This window comes from Oryctolagus cuniculus, chromosome X, assembly GCF_051225735.1.
Source record: "Oryctolagus cuniculus isolate XC-2025 breed Fujian yellow rabbit chromosome X, ASM5122573v1, whole genome shotgun sequence".
In the NCBI taxonomy this organism is placed as follows: Eukaryota; Metazoa; Chordata; class Mammalia; order Lagomorpha; family Leporidae; genus Oryctolagus; species Oryctolagus cuniculus.
The window spans coordinates 107,752,249-107,769,693 of NC_142888.1; the positions used below are offsets into that span (position 1 = coordinate 107,752,249).

At 43.0% G+C, this 17,445-nt stretch overlaps 1 long non-coding RNA gene across 2 annotated transcripts in view; it reads left to right on the forward strand.

Moving 5' to 3' along the window:
- LOC103351970 (uncharacterized) overlaps positions 1-17,445 on the forward strand; it is a 100,416-nt gene that overhangs the window by 804 nt on the left and 82,167 nt on the right. For both annotated transcript variants that reach the window (XR_007912131.3, XR_016227748.1), the window contains exon 2: positions 2,394-2,443. This is a non-coding gene — a long non-coding RNA (uncharacterized LOC103351970). The remainder of the gene's footprint in view (positions 1-2,393; positions 2,444-17,445) is intronic.

Consider the following 17,445-nt stretch of genomic DNA (forward strand, 5'->3'; position numbering starts at 1 on the left):
AGGTAAACAGAGAGAGGAGAGGCAGAGAGAGAGAGAGGTCTTCAATCTGCTGGTTCACTCCCGAGATGGCCGCAACAGCCAGAGCTGTGCCAAGCCAAAGCCAGGAGCCAGGAGCTTCCTCCGGGTCTCCCACTCGGGTGCAGGGGCCCACGCACTTGGGCCATCTTCTGCTCTCCCGGGCCATATCAGAGAGCTGGATCAGAAGAGGAGCAGCTGGGACTCGAACCGGCACCCATATAGGATGCCAGCACTGCAGGCAGAGGTTTTACCCACTCCGCCACAGCACTGGCCCCAGAAAGGAGGTTTTTGTTTTAACGATTTATTTATTTGAAAGGTAGAGTTAGAAAAAGAGAGAGAGAGAGAGATTGATTTTTCATCCACTGGTTCACTCCCTAAATGATTACAACAGCCAGGGCTTGGCCAGGCTGAAGCCAGGACCCTGAGTCTCCCATGTGGGTAGCAGGGGCCCAAGCACTTGGACCATCTTCTGTTTTCTCAAGCTGTTAGCAGAGAGCTGGATGGGAAATGGAGCAACTAGGACTCGAACTGGCACCCATATGCATGCCAGTGTCACAAGCGATGGCTTTATCTGCTATGCCACAACGGCGGTCCCAAGAAAGGAGTTTTCAACTGTGATTTGTATACCTAGAGAAAATTTCTTTCATGAATGAAGAAAAAATACATACTCAGAAGAGAGAAAACAAAATTTATTGCTAGCAAACAGATCCTTTAAAAATGGCTTAAGGAAGGTCTCTAAATAGAAAATATGTAACAGAAGAAGGCTTAGAACTTCAGAGAAAAAACACATCAGAATAGTTTAAAATGATGATAAATATAACAGACTACCTTACTTTCATGAGTATGTTAAATACATTTGATGATGAAAGTAAAAATTATAACATCTGATATTACATAAAGGAAATGTAAAGGTTAATTATGTAAAGCAAATATTTCATATAACTATTTTTAAATTCAGGAATAATAAAGAACATAAATGGGGGCCAATCTGTGGCACAGCAAGTTAAGCTGTTCTAATATAAGCACAGGTTTGAGCCCCAGCTGCCCCATTTCCAATACAGCTTCCTGTTTTGTTCCTGGCAAAGCAGCAGAAGATGGCCCAAGTCCTTGGGCCCCTGCACCTACAAGGGAGACCTGGATGGAGTTCCAGGTCCTGGCTTCGGCCTGATCCAGCCTAAGCCATTGTGGATATTTGGGGACTGAACCAGCAGATGGAAGATCACTGTCTCTCTGTCTCTCCTTTTCTCCAACTCTGCCTTTCAAATGAATAAGTAAATCTTTAAAAAAGAACATGATTTGAATTAAGTTTTCTACACTTTACTCAAAATGGTAAAATATTAATACTAGTAGATTGTGATAAGTTATACATGTGTTTTGTAATTTCTACAGCAACTGTTAAGAAAATTATATAAAGTGATATATTCAAAACATAAATAAATTCAGATGGACTTCTCCAGATGTTCACTAACCTACAGGAAGGCAAGAAAATGAAACAGAGGAATTAGAAAAAGATGAAATGAGCAATAATAAATAATAATAAAATAATAAAGTGGTAGAATTAAGCCCTAGCATATCAGTAATTGTTTTAAATGTAAATGGCATAAACCCAATAATATGAAGATATTGAAAGAATCAGTTAAAATGTGAACAACTAAATTCTTTCTACCAGAGTTGCACTTCAGGGGCAGGCATTTGGCCTATAGTCAAGATGCCAGTTGGGATGTATCCCATATGGATGTGCCTAGATTCTAGTCGTGGTTTCACTGTTGATTCCAGCTTCCTGCTAATGCAGACCCTGGGAGACAGCACACAATTACTCAAGTAGTTGGGTCCCTACCACCCATGTGGGAGACCTGGGCTGAGTTCCTGGCTCCTGGCTTTAGCCTGTCTCTTCCCTATGTGCTGTGGGCATTTGGGCAAGTAATCAGTGGATAAAAGATCTTGGTTTATCTCTCTGTCTTTGAAATACATTCAAAACTTAGTCAGCCTCTCTCTCTCTGTCATCGTCGTCGTCGTCATCATCATCATCATCATCATCATCATCTGATGTCTTCGTCTTACACATGCTCCTGCCATGATGTCATCCTCCAGAAGATGCTCACCAGAGGCTGAATAGATGGACCACTTGATCTTGGACTTATAGCTTCCAAAACTGTGAACTAGCTAACTATTTTTTTAAAGCACCTGACCTCAAGAATTTTGCTATAGAAACAGAAAATGGACTGGTATACCCATCAAAGCTGCAGAATGTTATAATTTATTTGAAGATTAAATAATGTTTATGAATAATCAATGAATTAGTATGTTTTCATCTATTGTAATGAAATAGATGAAGCTGGGTAACTTCTAATAAAAAATGTTTATTTTTCCTGCAGTTCTGGAGGTTCAAGGATATGGCACTGGCATCAGCAATGATTCTACTCTGGTAAGAACCCCACAGGGAATGGCATCATGTGGCAGGAGTGTATGTGATAGGGAGATAGCACATGGCAGGACAGGAAGCCAGAGAGTGATTTTGAGGAGGTCAGGTTCAGGCTTTTGGAACAATTCAATCTCAATAATTAACTCGGAGGTCCCTTTGGGAGGGCACACTCCCAAAGACTTCACAGTAGGCTCCACCTCTTAAAGGTTCCACCACCTCTTAATATTGCCCCCACTGAGGACCAGGCTTTCAACACATGACCCCCAGGTGACACACTTAATCCATATCCAGAGCATAGCAATAATTTATGTAACAGTGTTAGTAGAAAATCTCACATGGAAAAGAAGAAAATATATTCAGGATAGTCATACCCCTACAAAGAAAAGGAGGTAAATAAGATCATGAAGGGATAGGAAGGAGATTTTTACTTCATTTTCAGGTTTTATTTCTTGAAACCACATTTGGGTCTTTTCTTATCCCTTCCCCTACCCTCTTCCTTTTTGTCCCTTGCCATCTCTTCTAGAACAAGTGAGGGCTGAAGTCAATAGGTAGAGCATAGGTGTCTATGCATAGAGGCAGCTCTGCATGCAGGAGCTCAGTTGGGGCAAGAAGGGGAGCCACAGGGGAAGGCAGCCTGGACTTTACTCAGGGCCTGAGGAGAGTGAAAAGGTTGCTCCCTACAGGGGTTGGTTTGGTGAAAAGAATCAGAACCCAAGATGAAAGAGGAAGGTGTCCAGGTTTATGGACCGCATAGTATGTGATGTCAGAACCCAGGCAGGTCAATGAGGGTGTTTACAAGAGAAGGTGCTCTAGCATGGCATTCAGAGTATGAGTGGGGTGAGGGAGTTATCAATATGCGGGGCAGCATGGGGTGTTAGAACCACTACTAGTGTCCTAGGACTGCTGAAGTAAGTGCCACAAACTGAATGGCAGAAAATAACAGCAATTTATTGTCTCACAGTCTTGGAGGCTGAAATTAAAGTGTTGGAAGGGCCCTTCCCCTCCTGAAACCTGCAGGGGAGTTCTTCTTTTGCCCTTTCCTTCTTTCTGGTGATTTGTCATCAATGTTTTTGTGTTTATTGGTTTGGAAATGTGTAACCCCAACTTCTGTCTTCATTCTCTGATGGAATCCTTACTGTATGTCTCTGTCTTCACTGACTGTCTTCTTCAAAGGGCACCAGTCATATTACATGAGGGGCACACTCTACTGCAGTATGACATCATTTTAACTGATTCCATCTGCAATGATCTTATTTCCAACTAAGGTCACATTCTGAGATACTACAGAGGAGGACTTCAACATACCCTTTTCTGGCAGACATGATGCAACCCATAATAGTCTGTTCTCTCCATGTCCCCTGCCAACCAATGTCCTTCTTCCCTGCAAAGTACATTCACCTATTCCAGCATTCCCAAAAATCTTACCCGTTCCAACATCAACTCTAAATCTAAAAATTTCATCTAATTCAGTTATGGGAGAAACTTGGAATATGATCCCTAAGTCAAAATTCCTCTCCAGCTGTAGATGTGTGGAACCTAGAAAGGAAGTTATCAGTTACCAAGACACAATGGAAGGACGGGCAAAGGGAGAAATTGGAAGGAAACAAGCTGTCATTTATCACCTTAGCTATCACAAGGAAGTTTGTGACACAGAAGGCAAAATTCTATTAGATTTTTTTTTTACAGGCAGAGTGGACAGTGAGAGAGAGAGAGAGACAGAGAGAAAGGTCTTCCTTTTCCGTTAGTTCACCCCACAATGGCCGCTGCGGCTGGCGTACTACACTGATCCGAAGCCTGGAGCCAGGTGCTTCCCTTGGTCTCCCATGGGGTGCAGGGCCCAAGCACTTGGGCCATCCTCCACTGCACTCCCTGGCCACAACAGAGAGCTGGACTGGAAGAGGGGCAACTGGGACAGAATCTGGCGCCCCGACCGGGACTAGAACCCGGGGTGCCAGTGCCGCAGGGGGAGGATTAGCCTATTGAGCCGCGGCGCTGGCCAAAATTCTATTAGATTTTAAGGCTTCAAAATAATTCTGTTTCTCTATCTACTGGGTCCTAGGTGGTTGCCCCACCCTCTGAAAAGAGACAGCCTGACCTCCTAGCCCTGTCCCTGCCCCCTTGTCTATGGAGAGCAACACTGTTTCCCAAGCAGAGGTCCCACCACTCTCTCAGGACAGGACAACCGCCTGGTTCTCTGGAACTCAGGAAATGCCCCGCCCTCTGTCAATGAGTTGCTGAACTGGCTCTCTTAATCCTGGGCAGTGGTTCTGCCTGTAGGAGAAAGGGAGTCCTACCATCTGGGACTCAGGAGGCTATCCTTTCCTCTCTAACCCAGGATTCAGCCTGTCCCGTGGGCCCTGATTGGTGGCCTTTCCTGCTGGCCCTTCCCCCTTAAACTCTGGGCAGCTCTCCCACCCTCTGCAGCTGAGGAGGCAGCCTGACCCCTGCCTTGCTTTGGGTGCAGGCCCTGACCCTCATTCTTGGATGGTGATCCCTTCTCCTGGGCCATGGACAGAGGTCCCACCCCTTCTGAGGCCTAGGCAGCAGTCCCACCCCCTAGAATTTGGTAACAACCCTGTCCCTTCAGCCTTGCATGGCAGCCCCACTCTGTCAGCCCTGGCCAGAAGCTCTCTCTGCTGAAACACTAATATGGCCCCGCCTCCTCATCCATGAATGGTAGCCCTGCCCTCTCAGGCCTGGGCAGCAGCCTTACCCTCTGGAACTCTGGTGGTGGCCCTCTGGAACCTAGGAGGCTGCCCTCGTCTCCAGAAAGGAGACGGTGACCTGTATGTCTTGACCCAAAATAGCAGAACTACCTTCTTAACCCTGGACAGCAGCTTTGCTCCATCAGGCCTGGGTACTGGCCCAAAGGAGGTCCGGGGGCACTGTCTGAATCTATGGCTCTCCCAGTCATTCTTCCTTCATTTTGTCCCTCTCTGATCCTTTCAGTCCAACTTGGTAGTGTTTCTGAGGTATAAGATTCTGAAAAACTTTGTTGGCCTCTCTGAAAGTTCATGGACATACAAGCCATCAACATAGAGAGGTTTTCAATTATCTTTACCAGATTAACTGCATCTGATTCCTAGATTCTGGTAGATGGTTGATTGGTCCCATAAGTCACACTTGTAATCTCTACCAAAGGTTGTCTGAGTCACAGTTTTAGTGTTCTCTTCTGGAGTGATTTTAGGCTGAGAATATTTCAAGTCTTCAAATTCTGATTCCTGTTTGCTTAGCAATTCAGTCCTTGTTTTATTTTTCTTTCTCATCTGGCTATAAGCAGAAAGGTGTTCAACACTTTGCTTGTCAATTTACTTAACTAAATATCCAAGATAATCTCTTACAACGTCCAAATTTTTCCAACAATAGAAGACAATTCAACCAAAACCTCCGCCACTTTATAACAAAGATCACCTTCCTTCTAATGTCCAATAACTTGGTCCTCATTTCGGTTGGGGCCATACCAAAAACACCTTTAACCTTTATATTTCAAGAAACACTCTCTTCCAGGCAATTAAAGCTTCTTCTGTCATGAACCTCAAGATTCTTCCAGCCTCTATTCAATACCCAATTGCAAAGCTGTTTCCACATTTTTAAGTATTTGTTAGAGCAGTATACCATTTCCCAATTCTAGCATCTGTATTAGTTTCCTAGAGCTACTTTAAAAAATACCACAACTGTGTGGCTTATTTTATTTAATATTTATTTATTTATTTGAAAGTCAGAGTTGTACAGAGAGAGAAGGAGAGGTGGAGGGGTGTCTTCCATCCACTGGTTTGCTCCCCAATTGGCCGCAGCAGCCGGAGCTGTGCCCATCCTGGCCAGGAGCCAGGAACTTCTTCCTGGTCTCCCACATGGGTGCAGGGTCCTAAGGACTTGGGCCATCTTCTACTGCTTTCCCAGGCCATAGCAGAGAGCTGGACCAGGAGTGGAGCATCCGGGACTCGAACCGGCGCCCATATGGGATGTTGGCACCCGCTATGCCACAGCACAGACCCCCTGTGTGGCTTAAAATGACAGAGATTTATTCAGTTATGGAGTATAGAAGTTTAAAATCCAAGAGTTGAAAGTTCTATGCCTTCTGGAACCTATAAAAGAGTATTTTCTTGCCTCTGCCCAGCTTCTGGTGGTTTGACAGAGGTCTTTGGTGTCCCTTGGCTTTCAACCTGAAAACTCTAGTCTCTGCCTTTGTTGCTACGTGGAAATCTCATGTGTCTCTGTATTTATGTAGCCATCTTCTTATAAGTAACCCAGTCATGGGGGCTGGCGTTGGTGTGCAGCTAGTTAAACTGTGGCCTGTGACACTGGCATCCCACATGGGTGCTGGTTTGAGTCCTGGCTGCTCTGCTTCTGATCCAGTTCTCCACTAATGCTCCTGGGAAAGCAGCGGAGGATGGACCAAGTACATACATGGGCCCCTGCCACTCATGTGTGAGACCAGAATGGAATTCCAGGCTGCTGGCTTTGGTGTGACCGAGCCCCAACCATTGTGGCCATTTGGGAAGTGAACTAGTGGGTGGTAGATCTCTCACTCTCTCTCTCTTTCCCTCTCTCTCTAACTCTGACTTTCAAATAAATACATAAAAATGTATAAATCCATATTTTAAAAAGGACATCAGTCATACTGAATTAGGGGCCTCTACTACTCCAGTATAATCTCATTATAACTACAGCCATCTCTATACTATCTGAGGTAGATTGGTTACAAGTCCCCAAGTGGATACTGGGAGGTTCCTTATGTAAAATGGAGTAGTATTTGTATATAACCCACATAATACCTATACCTTAAGTCATCTCTCTATTATTTATGATATCTGATACGATGTAAATGCCACGCAACTAGTTGTCATACTGTATTAGTTAAGCGAATAATGACAAGAAAAAGTCTACACACTTTGGGTATGAATGCAATATTTTTTCTGAATGTTTTCAATCTATGATTGGTTGAATCAACAGATGTAGGGCTTGGGAATATGGAAGGCTAACTATAATTACATCTGCAACCTTCTGTGGTACTTGAGGTTAGGACTTCAACATATAAATTTTTGGGAGAACCCAATGGGACTTACATCAGAACCAAAACCAAGTGTGACAGGGCTCCTTGTATGTGGGCTACCCAGCATGGTGAGTTAGAGCAGGGGCGGGGTGAGGAGGGCATGCACACATGTGGATGTGAGAAGGACGTGTAGGTAGGAGAAAGCCTGGCGAGGAGGTCTGAATGCACACAGGATAAGGAGAGCATCTCTGGGAGGTGTGCTGGGTTTCTGAGCCTGAACAGGGTAAGCAAGGCTTTGCTCTGAATGGGGATCTTCTGTGGAGGTGTCAGGGTCTGAGTGTGGTGAAGAAGACGTCCTTGTAGTAGGAACAACGCAGGCTGGAGAGCTAGAGTCCAAGCAAGGTGAAGAGGGTGACTCATGTGTATTGCTGGGTCATCACAAGACATTGTTGAGACCATGGGTGGAACTTAAATGAGGTCTGAAAATACTGAGGGTTGTATTGCAGTCATGCAGGTAATGTCTTTGCTCGTATTGATATGGTATAACCAGGCAGGAAATTAGTTAGGCTTAAGCCAGCTGGAATTCTTGCAGCCTTACAATAAAATGTTTATTTCTTTAAACTGTTGGCTTGAGAGGCCCACCTCCCCAGGATGCTCCTGTGTCTCAAGCACCAGGATGCATGTTAAGACTCTACCCCATTTTCTTAAACTTTTATTTAGCAAATATAAATTTCCAAAGTACAGCTTATGGATTACAATGGCTCCCCCCGCCATAACTTCCCTCCTGCCCGCAACCCTCCCCTTTCCTGCTACCTCTCCCATTCCATTCACATCAAGATTCATTTCCAATTATCTTTATATACAGAAGATCATTTAGTATATATTAAGTAAAGATTTCAACAGTTTTCACCCACACAGAACATAAAGTGTAAAATACTGTTTGAGTACTAGTTGTAGCACTAATTCACATTGAACAACACATTAAGGACAGAGGTCCTACATGAGGAGTAAGTGCACAGTGACTCCTGTTGTTGACTTAACAATTTGACACTCTTGTTTATGGCGTCATGAGTTGCCAAGGCTCTTGTCATGAGTTGCCAAGGCTATGGAAGCCTTTTGAGTTCGCCGACTTCGATCTTATTTAGACAAGGTCATAGTCAAAGTTCCACCCTATTTTTAAAGCAGTAAAAAAAAAATACTTATTTGGAAAGCAGAGTTAGAGAGAGAGAGAGAGAGAGAGAGAGAAAGAGAGAAAGAGAAATTATCTTCCATCCACTGATTCACTCCCCAGATGGCCACAATGGCCAGGGGGCTGGGTAGAGCTGGAACCAGAAGCTGGGAACTCCATCCAGGTCTCCCATATGCATGGCAGGGGCCTAAGGATTTGGACCATCTTCCACTGCCTTCCCAAGCACATTAGTAGGAAGCTGGATCAGAAGTGGAGCAACCAGGACTCAAACTGTGCCCATATGAGATGCTGGCATTTCAGGCAGTGGCTTAACCTGTTTCACCACAATCCCAGGCTGAGATATCCAGTCTTAACAATCGCTGGGCATGAGTAATTACTTTCTTTTTTCTTTTAAGAGTTATTTATTTATTTGAAAGAATGACAGAGACTGAGACAGTCTCTCTGTAACTCTGTAACTCTCTGTAACTCTGCCTTTCAAGTAAATAAATAAATCTAAAAGACTACATGTCTTTCCTTTATGTTGAAAAAGAATTATTAGGCTGGCGCCGCAGCTCACTAGGCTAATCCTCCGCCTTGCAGCGCCGGCACACCGGGTTCTAGTCCCAGTCAGGGCGCCAGATTTGTCCCGGTTGCCCCTCTTCCAGACCAGCTCTCTGCTGTGGCCAGGGAAGGCAGTAGAGGATGGCCCAAGTACTTGGGCCCTGCACCCCATGGAAGAGCAGGATAAGTACCTGGCTCCTGCCATCGGATCAGCGTGGTGCGCCAGCCGCAGCGCACCGGCCGCGGCAGCCATTGGAGGGTGAACCAACAGCAAAGGAAGACCTTTCTCTCTGTCTCTCTCAACTGTCCACTCTGCCTGTCAAAAATAAATAAATAAATAAATAAATAAGATTTACTTATTAAAAAAAGAAATATTAAAATAAGAAAAACTTAATTGCATACACTTTTTGAAGGGGGTAATTTTTGTAAAACTTAAAAATCACATAAATCATTTTTCTTCTTGCACTTTTAGAGGAAACGTTGAAGTTCCTCTTTAGCATGTTCTGATGGGAAGTACCGGCTAACTTGTAAGTCATGGCTGTGGTCACTAGAGGGCACACTATTATCAAAGACCAGGCAAAGTTCTGAAATTAAAAAAACAACAACAGCCGGCGCCGCGGCTCACTAGGCTAATCCTCCGCCTAGCGGCGCCGGCACACCGGGTTTTAGTCCCGGTCGGGGCGCCGGATTCTGTCCCGGTTGCCCCTCTTCCAGGCCAGCCCTCTGCTGTGGCCAGGGAGTGCAGTGGAGGATGGCCCAGGTGCTTGGGCCCTGCACCCCATGGGAGACCAGGAAAAGCACCTGGCTCCTGGCTCCTGCCATCGGATCAGCGCGGTGTGCCGGCCGCAGCGCGCTGGCCGCGGCGGCCATTGGAGGGTGAACCAACGGCAAAGGAAGACCTTTCTCTCTGTCTCTCTCTCTCACTGTCCACTCTGCCTGTCAAAAAAATAAAATAAAAAAAAAAAAAAAAAAAAAAAAAAAACAACAACAACAAAAAAACCACTTTTTGAAACATAGGCTTCCCATAAGCTTCCATACATTTTTTTTAACATTTTATTTAAGTTATACAAGTTTCATGTATTTCAGTATTTTTGGAGACACCAGTTTGGCATCTTAGTAACCTTTTTATTTATCTCACATCTTCTTTACTTTCAGAATGAGAAGTTATGGGATTTACTGTCTATGTCTTGGCTATCAAAACATTTCATTTTCCATTTCAATCTATTTCTCCCCTTTTGTCATGAGCTGTCTTGAGGTTCTGTAGAGTCTCCCTATGATTTTCTTGGACTTCAACAGAGGCAGAGTTGCCACCACTGTTCTGTCAATGTTTGTGCCCTAGATATATGTCTTCTTCTCTTTGGAGCTCTAAGACTTACTTTGATTTTTATGGATTAAATTTTTTGTGAGTTTTATGGCTTTCTAGAGCAAGATAAAGGATGTTTTCCTTGTTTGAATGTCAAATGAATCCTGATATTAGGGTGTTTTGAGGGATGACGTGAGCTGGGTTTGTATGAGGAGGTATTTTGGGGGTAGATATACCTGCTGGGGAATTTTGGCCATGAAGCCAGGCAATTGCCAGGTCTAAGACTGTTCCAGTGCACTGTTGCAATGATGAGTACATCATCAAGACACAGTGTCAGAGGCAAGAGAAATCTGAAAGAATAATGTCTTTTCTTAACTGTACTTGGTGAAATCCTAGAGTTTCCTAACTGTTCGATATGAATTTTATTAAGGAGTTTCTGAAGCTCAAACTTGTGCTAAAGGAGAATGTTGCCACTCAAATATCACAATAGCTTATTTTTTAGTAGATTGTAAGCATAATTACCTTTAGGATCTTAGTACTCAGTTTTAAACTTCTTGTAAAATTCATTAACAATAATAGGTGATATTTACTGAATGCTTACTACATAGCAAGCACCTTGCATATAGATGTGATTTAATAGCATGATTAACACCGTCATCTTCTGAGTTTACAGATTGGGGAACAGAGGTCCAGAAATCTTAAGTAAATTGATGATTTAAGTTTGAAGTCAAAGTTTCAGCAGGGCCATGCTCCTTCTGAGACTCTGAGTAGACTCCTTCGTTGCTTCTCCCTAGTTTCTGGTGGTAACCATGAATCCTTGTCATTCCTTAGCTTTTAGCTGCAGTACTCTCTGCCTTTGGTGTTACATGGTCATGACTTTCTTCCTGTGTGTGTTTGTCTTCCCATGGTCATCTCCCTCTGGGTCTCTTTCCTCTTCTTACAAGAACACTTCTTCTTGTGGGTCTATATAATCTCAACTTATGTACTTAGATCTGGAATGACACTATTTTTTAATAAGATCACATTTAGAGATATTGGAGGTTAGCAATCCAGCACATCTTTTTGGGGGACACATTATAACCTATAATAGGAGGCTGTCACAGTAATCTGGGCAAGAAATATGGGAGCTTGGGCCAGGGAGGTAGCACTAGCGATAGTGAGAAGTGATCTGGATATTAATATATGTTGAAGGTAGAGACAAAAGGCTTTACTGATGAACTGAGAGTGTGCCTAAGATAAAGAGAATAATAAAAGAAGACTCCAAGAGGTTTGGCTTAAGGACTTAGCAACAACTATGATTGTAAAAGCAGAACAAAATGAGAAGGAAATCATAGTTTGGTTTAAATTAAATCTGAGATGCTCGTTAGAGATTCAAGTGGTAATGTCCAGTAAGCAGTGTCATGAACCTGGACTTCAGGAAAGAGTTCAGAGCTAGAGACAAAGATTTGGGAGCGATTTCCAGAATGCCTAAGAGCCTACTTGCAAGTTGAGGCAGAAAGCTTAAAGTGAAACTTGCTCCAGCCAGGATTGATTGCTGGGATGCAGTTGTAGAGAAGATGGACACTTGAGTTTAACCTTTGTTCAGGATTTTCCAGGGAAATATGATGAAAGGGAGTCGTGGAGCTGAAGATGGATGCCAAAATAGTGGCTATAACTATGAGTCATGGAATTTAATTCAGATAAACAGAAGTAAGGATGTGAGGAGGTGATGGAGAGCAGAAAGATGGTTAGAGGTGGGGGGATTGTTGGAGTGGAACTACTTCAGGGAATCAGGGAGACACAGAGTGGGTTGCTTAAAAGTAAGATGTTTTTAAGGTAGTGCCATAATTTGCAATGACAAAGTCCAAAAAATGAGCATGGGCATGAGTGGTAGAGGATGGCCACAGGACAAGATCTTTGCGGTACAGGAAGTCAAGCAACAGAGAGGCCAGGTGTTGTATGGATTGTTTACAATGTAGATTGATTGTATTCATGTATTTATGTATGTGTGTGTATGTATGTAGATTTCACGTGGATATTAAAATAATCAAGAAACATGACAGGAGCAATCATGGAGAGTGTGAACCATGAACCATCATCAATGAATAAGGAAGAGTGGACAGGAGGAGGGTAGATGGCAAGGAGGTGTAATAGGGAATATAGTTTGATAGCAAAGAGATGGGGAAAGGGATTTTGGGGGGACCATGGATAGAAAGTGTCAAGGAGGAGCAAGGTAGACACTGATCCCATCTCTGCTCCCAGTACATGCAGCACGAGAAAAAAATAGCCACCACTCAAAAGGAAGCAATGTTCTCAGAAAGGAGCCAAGTATGTGGTAAGGTGGGCAAGTTCAAGGGAAATTTTGGAGAAGGTGAGAGTGTAAGGGATTTTGCAAGGAGAAGGACAGAGGGTTTAGGAGGTTTGGGGAGGGGTGGTAGGTTGATCAGATCAGAAAATGCAGAATTCATTTCCATGTGAGTGATAATGGATGATGATCTAGATGATTATTGAATCCTGATGGCCTCTTGGCTTGGGGGCACATAGGAAGGATTAGATGAAGCCTCTTCTTGGAAGTGGAGTCTTCTGTGATGCACAGTGCTCGATAATGGGGATGGGGACGAGGTGGAGTGATGATCTTCTCAGAAGCATGAGGAGCACTGAGCACCCCTTTGATTTTCCTAAGACCGGCATAAGTCTCAAGGAGCCTTCATCTTACTAGGAAGGATTGTAGCCCTCGGGGCCTCTCCTTAATCCTGTTGAGTAACTGTAATACCTCTTCTATTTTTTGTAAAACTGATACATGATCATTATTAAAATATTTAAATTATACAGGTCCATTGTTGTAAACAGTTTGAATGTTATACAGATTTATTCTAATCCTCTTACTTTATAAATGAGGACATTGTAGCCAGTACTGTGGTATAGAGGGTTAAGCCACCACCTGCAGTGCCAGCATCCTATATGGGTACCAGTTAGAGTCCCAGCTGTTAAATTTCCCATGCAGCTCCCTGCTAATGCTCCTGAGAAAGCAGCAGAAGATGGCCCAAGTCCTTGGGCCCCTGCTTCCCATGGAGACCCAGAAGAAGCTCCTGGCTCCTGGCTTCAGCATGATCCAGCCCTGGTCATTGCCACCATTTGGGAAATGAACCAGCAGGTGGAAGATCTCTCTCTCTCTCTCTCCTTCTCTTTCTGTACCTCTGCCTTTTAAATAAATAAATAAATAAATAAATAAATAAATAAATCTATCTTTGGGGAAAAATTAGAACATCAAGTTCTAGAGAAAGGGAAAAACCTGTTCAAGTTTTCTCATTCAGTTAGACCCAGGTCTCTTGACTCCCCAGTTCAATGTGAGTTTTGTTTGTTTGGTTTTTGTTAAATTATACTCCTCTCATCTTACAACCTATATGGAATCCTACTCTTTCATGCTGTAGATTTCTGAGTGACTCGTGACTCACTTTGCCTTTGAATTTGAACATTCATTCATCTAGTCCTTCAATAAATATGTATTGGATAACTATTAAATACCAGACCAAAATAGGGAGTTGGGAATGTGGTGGTGAACAAAATAGACAAGATCTCTGACTTTGTGAAGCTTACATTCAAAAAAGTACACACGCAGTTTGTGCTTCACTTCTCAGCTTTCTCCAGTCATATAATATATTTGTTGTAACTCCAAATCCTCCAGCAATGATGGGGAAACAAAATGGGAATTGTTAAAATCATACCACTAGCACATGGGAGCACTTGAAAGTAATAGATATTTGCCCTCAATGAACACTTGAAAGTAATAGATATTAACAAAACTCACGAGGTCTAGAACACTTTTCTGTAACTATATTTCTTTTTTTTTTAAGTTTTACTTATTTATCTATTTGAAAGGCAAAGTTTCAGAGAGCAGGAGGGACAGAGAGAAATAGATCTTCCACCTTCTGGTTCATGCTCCAAAATGGCCAAGAGCCCAGTGTTCCATGCGGGTCTCCCATCTGAATGGGACATCTTCTGCTGCTTTCACAGGTACATTAGCAGGGAACTGGATCTGAAGCCGAACAGTGGGGACTCAAGTAGGTGCTCCAGTATGGGATGTGGGTGTACCAGGTGGTAGCTTAACCCACTGTACCACAATGCTGGCCCTGATCATTCCTTTTAATTAATTTTAAAATACCACAATGTTATGTATAAAAAGAAAACATGACCATAATCCAACCATCTAACATTTATAAATATATACAATCTATAAAGAGGCAAAAGTCTTTCTCTCTAATACTGTCTTCCAGAGGTAATACTTCCAAATACTTTGATATGTGTTCTTACCAACTGCTTTCTATGCTTATGTAGATTGTAATTTTTAATAATAAAAGGACTGGGTGATTCTTGCAAAAAATCAAACAATACAGAAAGACCTGTATTGTATAAAGAGTGAAATTTCCTCACATCCTCAACCCACATTCCAGTCCTAATGGGTACTGATATGTATTTGGCATGAATATTTTCAATGCTTTTCCTATGTATTTACAAACACACACACATACACAAGCTAGAGGGGCTCTTTATGTTTTTGTTTTAAGTCAGCAATGATTGGAAATTTAAAGTTCAGAAGTTAAGGGCACATTCCTGCAATTTTCATTTTCTACAAGTGGAACAATGCAGCCATATGCCAGTCTCTCTCTGGATTTAGTACCCAATGCTTGGAATGTGAGCAGATGCTGAAGGCTATTAATGAAGCCCTTGAAGAGAGGCCCATTTGTGTATGTTGTAGACACAAGGCCAAAGTTGAATGTAGTGGCCAAGTGAGCAGCTGGCATGAGGATAGGAAAACGAAGAATGCGCCAACATTGGTTGCATGTTGATGGGCCATGGGAACCACATCATCTGGAGCAGTGTCCCAACATTCCTATTATTCAGAAAATAGAAGCAATACTTAAAAGCCTTTTAACCCTTTGCCCTCAATTATTACATACTGTGTTGCAAACATAGAAGGGAAAGGAAAAACAGCTGGAAAAATACTTTGATATGGTCTAAATAAGATTGGTTTCTGTCATGCCTAAAATTGGAAAACTCCACAATTTCCTTTTTCTTTTTGATTCATTAGATACAAAGAGTAAACCACAGTAATGTATGCTTGATTAATGCAGACTCTCTAGGCTCTTTAATGTCAACTAGTTACTCTTCACTGCCGAACAGCACATATGTTCTTTCAGTGCAGGCATATCAACTGCAGAAGGCACAGTGGAGATCTCTGCCACACCAACAATCGCATATTTGTTGTAATAGCCTCCTAATCAGATAGCACATGAAGCCTCAAGGAAGTCATTATAACCAGACATGAAATAATTAACCTTTTCTAATTTAAAAGGCCTAACAGGGAATGGTCTCTGAAACAGGTGCAAAATTCTAGTCCTTCTAGAAAATTACTCACTCAGCAGATGTTCCTTCTGAAGAGAAATTTCATTGAAAAAGAAAGTGTTTACCATTCAGCATGAGTATTGCACAGACACAATATATTAAGGCAATGACTTTCTATGTAACAGTTCCTGACCTTGATGTTTTGACTGCTAATATTCACCTATTTCCATTCTCCATCAGTATATCATAAGACCCTGGATGTTTGAGGATACATCATAGTATTAGGTTTTCTCAAAGAAGTAGGGGCAAGCATTGTGGTGCAGTAGGTTAAGCTGCCAGTTGGGATGCCCACTTTCTATATGGGAGTGCCAGTTTGAATCCCAGCTACTCTGCTTCCAACCCAGCTCCCTGCTAATGTGCCTGGGAAGCAGTGGAGGATGGCCCAAGCCCTTGAGTTCCTGCCACCCACGTGGTAGACCCAAATGGTGTTCTTGGCTCCTGTCCAGCCCAGTTACAGCTGTTGTGGCTATTTGCTAGCCCAGTCACAGCTGTTGAGGCTATATGGGGAGTGAAGCAGCCAGCAGATGAAAGATCTCTGTGTCTCTCGCTCTCGTTCTTGCTCTCTTTCTCTTCCCATCAAATAAATAAATATTTTTTTAAAAAAGGAAAGTAGGTTAATGCACTAAAGTTTTGAGTTGAAAATAGAGATTATCTGGGAAAAGCAATTCTATTCCCACTGCTAAAGAGAAGATTAAGATCAGGAGGAAGAAGCTATTTTTATACAATAGTGAGGAGATAAGAAACCTTTGACCTATTATTTGGGTGTGACCCTGAGCTGCATGTGGTACAACTTGAAGCAATTGCCTGAAGTACCTACCTTTCTCCTACACCAAGCGACATATGCAGGCAGTTTCATCAAATCAGCCCCACGCGTGTGCTGTGTGAATTCAAACGGGATCTCTGAGTTTGAAAAGGTGGGCGCCTGTGACCTGAGATGGCCTCTGAGAAGGAGAAGTGGCTTGCACAGACTTAGTTTTCTTGGGGAGGAATAGGGTGATAGAACCAGCATCGCCTTTGGGCTGTGTGTGGGTGAGTTTGGGAGAAAGTCGGTGAAAGTGTTGGGCTGCTGATCTTGGCTATGTCAAGATTGCTGAGTGCCAGTTGGGAAGTGGCATGAGGGTGACAAAACTGGAAGGGACCGGGGGTCAAAGTTTCTGAAAGCCGTGGCTATTATGAGGGTACATCAAAAAATTCATGGAAAGATGGGATTAAAAGTTAGGTTTATTGCTTTCCTGTCATAGGCTGAGCAGAGTCATCTCGTGGGTTTCTGAGGCCCAAAGATTGGGACCTTCTTTGTGACCAGTGGCTCTAGGACAGTCACCATGCCCAGAAGAAATGAATATGTTGAATTACACCATAAACACTGTGGGTATCATTTGGATTATTGTGAGAAAGGGAGAGGAAGGAAGTCAGGAGGTTCACGAACATTCAATGGAGGCAAAATAGATGATTGGTCTGAAGGCTAAAGTCTACCATCAGCAGTGGCAAGCTGCGAATACACAGATGAAAAAGATGTTAAGTGATCCCATTTATTTGTCTTAGCAAGTTAATACCCTTTGGGTAACAGCTATTGAAACAGGCAATCTGGAATCTTTTTT